Below are 5,137 nucleotides of genomic sequence, written 5' to 3' on the forward strand. Positions count from 1 at the left end.
GACTTGGCCCAAGCATATCAACAGCTGCCACAGCAGAGGCACAGACGACTGTGACGCACAGAGGAGCGTTCAGGGTAAAGCAGCTGCAATTCGGTGTCAGCGTGGCACCAGGAATATTCCAGAATCTAATGGACTCTCTCCTTAAAGGGATTCCTGGCGTCACCCCCTTCTTCGATGATGTGTTGATTGCTTGGCTCACACCAGAGGAGTTTGAGGACCGCCTCCGCACCGTTCTGCAGCGTTTCCAGACGGCGGGTCTCAAGGTGAAGCGGGAAAAATGTCTACTAGGATTGCCTCAGGTGGACTTTCTGGGATTTATGGTGGACGCAGAAGGGGTCCACCCAACTGGGGACAAGGTACGGGCCATTTGTGATGCCCCAGCGCCCAAGAGCAAGACTGAACTTCAGGCCTTCTTGGGACTATTGAACTTTTACCATTCCTTCCTTCCCCACAAGGCGGCGGTAGCGGAGCCCCTACACAGACTCCTGGACAAGCGGGCTCCTTGGGTGTGGGGCCAGCGCCAGGAGGCCGCATTCCAGGCAGTCAAGGACTTGCTTGTCTCAAACGCGGTCTTGGCACACTTCGACGAGAGGCTGCCGGTGGTGCTAGCATGCGACGCCTCGCCCTATGGCATCGGCGCTGTCCTGGGACTCCCGGATGGAAGAGAGGTACCGGTGGCATACTTTTCCCAGACACTCAACGCAACCGAGCGGAACTACGTACAAATCGACAAGGACAAGGAGACCAAACGGCCCCATCACAGCCAGCATCATTGGAACACAAGCCAGAACCTGAACCCCGGACCAGGGAACACCCCAGGCTGCAACGCACACGTAGGCCGTCGGTGTACCTTGAGGACTATGAATGCAACCTCCCGGACAGGACTGGAACTTAGAGGGGAGGGGTGTTATAGAATCATAGAATCATAGAGTTGGAAGAGACCACAAGGGCCATTGAGTCCAACCCCCTGCCAAGCAGGAAACACCATCAGAGCACTCCTGACATATGGTTGTCAAGCCTCTGCTTAAAGACCTCCAAAGAAGGAGACTCCACCACACTCCTTGGCAGCAAATTCCACTGTCGAACAGCTCTTACTGTCAGGAAGTTCTTCCTAATGTTTAGGTGGAATCTTCTTTCTTGTAGTTTGCATCCACTGCTCCGTGTCCGCTTCTCTGGAGCAGCAGAAAACAACCTTTCTCCCTCCTCTATATGACATCCTTTTATATATTTGAACATGGCTATCATATCACCCCTTAACCTCCTCTTCTCCAGGCTAAACATGCCCAGCTCCCTTAGCCGTTCCTCATAAGGCATCGTTTCGAGGCCTTTGACCATTTTGGTTGCCCTCCTCTGGACACGTTCCAGTTTGTCAGTGTCCTTCTTGAACTGTGGTTATGTACTGAGTTGAATAGGATCCAAGCTGCAGCAGTCTGATTGGACCTAGAACAATAGGATTCAGAATTGTTATGTACTGAGTTGAATAGGATCCAAACTGCAGCAGTCTGATTGGTCCTAGAACAATAGGCTCCAAAATGCAGCAGTCTGATTGGTCCTAGAACAATAGGATTCAGAATGCAGCAGTCTGATTGGTCCTAGAACAATGCAGCAGTATGATTGGTTGGCAGGAGCCACCCAATCCAGCTCCAGATAGAAGTGAATCCACAACCTGACTGGCCTACAGGAGAATTCCGGAATTAGCCAATCACGTGCAGCCCATTGTGTAAATAATGTATATAAAGCAGATACTTTGAGGGGACTTCCATTCCCTCCTCACCACCATGAGCTGAATAAAGAGCATGAAATCCACTCTCGACTCTGAGTATATTTCAATTGGGTTGAAAGTCTAAATTTCAACAGAAAGTCATCTGACCATCAGAGGCAAGCAGAAACTTAATACTCCCTCCATCCTTCCTCCTATGACTAGGCGGACAATGACCTTTTAACACACTGAAAGCTCCCAAGTCCAAAAGGTGTGAAGGGGGCCAACTCCCACTTGCATGGGCAAAGGCACTTTATCTGCGACTGGTGCCACCCACCCAAGCCACTGTTTGAACGGCTGAGATGTAGGAAACATCACAATATCATACTCTGGGAAGGTACTGTCAGTACAGGACTGGACCAGAGCAGGCAGTCTGAATTGTCAACCATTTTGCATTCTATATTCCCTATCTTTTAAACAACCCTCGTTTGTTGCGGTTGTTGCGGTTGTTGCGGCAGGGTACTAGCAGCAGGACCAACCTACACCCCTCAGCTGTTTAGAACCTTCCTTAGGCACAATTTATGCATGATCTTTGTTTTGCAGCCTTTTCAGAGCATGAGGTTAATCCCCTGTTCTCCTTGTTTTCCTAAAGAAAATGAGATTTTCAATGTTTCTGGGGGGGTTTCAAAATTTTTTATTGATTTTCCAGCTCCGAGACAGAGCACTCTGCATTTTTTGCCATTTGGGTGCAATCAAACTGCAGATTCTGAACTACACATGGGCTGATACCCCGGGATGCATCACTGAATTGTTCTTCAAAAATCTGTGCTTTCTTATTTCTTCACCTTTTTGTTTCCTCATCGTCTTTTACAAAGGAAATGGGGCTGCTGCAGTTGGACAGTTGCCTTACTTGGTCATATGGCCCAAATGGTTGGAGGCCCATGGTCTTAAAGCTTAAGACATGCCTGCAAGGAGTCCCCGCCTCCAAGGCCGGCTGAGCTGGGGCAGGGCCTTGAATCTGAAGCGCCTGCACCTGTGCCGGATCCTCAGGAGCAGACACCAGATGAATCCACTCTGGCTCCAGAGGTGATTGAGGACCAATTGCCTACAGGTGCGCCTCTCCCAGCCCTGTCAGGGGAAGGTGAGCCTCCCCCTGGGTCCAGTAATCCTCCAGCCTCTCCTGAGCTGCAGAGGCTCAGGGCAGAGAGGCAGAGGGAACTGGGTTCTCTCAGGAGGAGTGCTCGCCTTAAGGCCAGGAGAGGCGGGTCACCTGTGGGCCGGGACCACCCTTGGCCTCAGAGAAGATAAAGGCCAGTCAGCCCGGTCCCAGGTTGCGGGAGCAACGTCGTTGGAAACCTGTTTCTGCCAGCACCCAGACCTGTTCTTCCAGAGTTCTCGACCTTGCCCGGCCCCTCGCTTTGGACCCCGCTTCACCCTTGGGTGGACAGTCTCCAGAGCCTCGACCCAGGACCGGACTCTGACCACACCTCACTGTAACCTCCCCCCGGGACCAGCACACAGGGAATGGTTGGGGCCACCCAGCAGGCAGAGGCAGAGGAACCCCAGACTTCGGGAAATGGGGAAGCCTGGCTGGTGGTGAAACAAGGCAACAGCCAGGCGGGAGCACTTCCGGGGTGGCGCCACCGGCAATGGCGGACTCCCTCTGAAACGGAGGGACAAGCTCCGCGCGAAACGGGTCTTTCCCGCTACGGCGAAGCGGGGACCCTTTAGAAATCACAGGCGGATGAAGCCTGTGACCTTGGGACTCGGTGGGCACCCTTAGCGCCCCCCCAACCCGCAAAGGAGCCCAATAACGGGCTCCGAAGCGAAGAGGGGGAAGTGGCGCGGTGCTGAGAGTCTACCGCTATTTCCGTGGAGCGAAGCCGCACAGCCGCTGCCGGAGAGCGCTGCCTTCTTCTTGGACAATTTGGATTCTAAAAAGAACCACCTAAACTCGGGAAAATCGAACCACAATTTAAGGAACTGGAAAAAGAAAGGAATTGGACTCAAAAATGCATTACAATTCGGTACTGAAACGGAAAGGTCTAACAGGAAGTCAACCTTCCGTTTTTTTGTAATTTGAACAAAGCAAAGACAAAGTAAACTAGAGTTTTGAAAATCATTTTAAAGGAGTGGATTTCATCATCTAAAATAGCTGAACCCCCCCTTCAGCAGCAGGAGGAGAAGGGGGTGCTTTCTTTGGACTGTTTTATCCTGCAGAAGTAAGTTTAAAACAAAGTAATTTTCCACCCTCCTGACCCAGGGAGCGGGGTGTCAGGACTGACGTTTGAAGCTCATTGACCAGGACAGAAGCTGTTTGACAGATAGTTAAAAGAAGAAAAAAAAAGCTGCGATTCCACTGTTTCTTTTTGCAACTTAAAAATAACAACGATTGACAAAGTATCTAAAAGTAAAAGAAACTTTGGGGCTGGATTTGTAACAGAAGTTTTCCCTCTAGGGGGAGATAGTGAAACTGTAACTAGGGATTTTCCAGCCGTTACAGTATAACCTGTGGGAATTGAATGGTGACCTTGAAGGACAATGTACTCAGAAATGTTGTTGTGCGCTTTTCTCAAAACAAATGCTCTACTGGAAGAATTCCATGAGGGAATGAATTTGATGACTGACTTGGTTGGGAATCTTAAGCAGACTGTGGGAAATCTTGGACAGGCAGTAGAAAAAAAGTATGGAGTTTACCCAGGATTTATACCAAGATTGTGCCTTGTTAGAACAGATGAAAGAAGAGGATTCTGCTGAATCTTGGGAGTCAGAAATGGAGCCACAGACGGAGGTTGCGGCCGTGCAGGAACATGAATCTTTGGAATTGGCAACTGGCTTTCGAAAAAATCAGACTCGGAAAGAAGAAGTTTGGATTGGACTGGAAATGGGGGGTTGGATTGACCCCCCTGAGCAGGGACATATGGACTTTCCGAGTTTGGTAGTGGACTGTGAGAGGCTTGGAGATATGGGGATTCCAAAGTTTGGAGGGGCTTTGAAACATGCTTTTAAGTACTACATGGAGCTCAGTTTGGACTGTGGAAAAGGGACCTTTTTGTTGGAAGGAGGTAAAAGCATTATTAAATTGGAGATCACACGAGTGAAAAGAAAATATGAAGAAAAACAGTGGAAGGGACGTGGAAGAGATTTAAGAGCCTCGGATATAAGATCACCAGGTTAATGTGCCAGTTTAATGGGATAAATGGACTGACAAACCCGGGACCTGGGGGAAGGGACGTTGGATGAAGATTTTCTTTATCTTTTTTTTATTTTATGTTATTAGGATTATCCTACATAATTGATGAATACTAGATGGATGTATGAAATGAAACTGCTTGGCTCTGGTATAAAAGTTTAAGGGATTAGGAAAGAATATAATGGTTAAGAGAAGTTATTAAAAATAAGATTTAGGTTAGACTTCCGGAGGCGGCGCCATCGGCA

This window comes from Podarcis liolepis (assembly GCF_965112155.1).
Source record: "Podarcis liolepis genome assembly, chromosome: W".
In the NCBI taxonomy this organism is placed as follows: domain Eukaryota; kingdom Metazoa; phylum Chordata; class Lepidosauria; order Squamata; family Lacertidae; genus Podarcis; species Podarcis liolepis.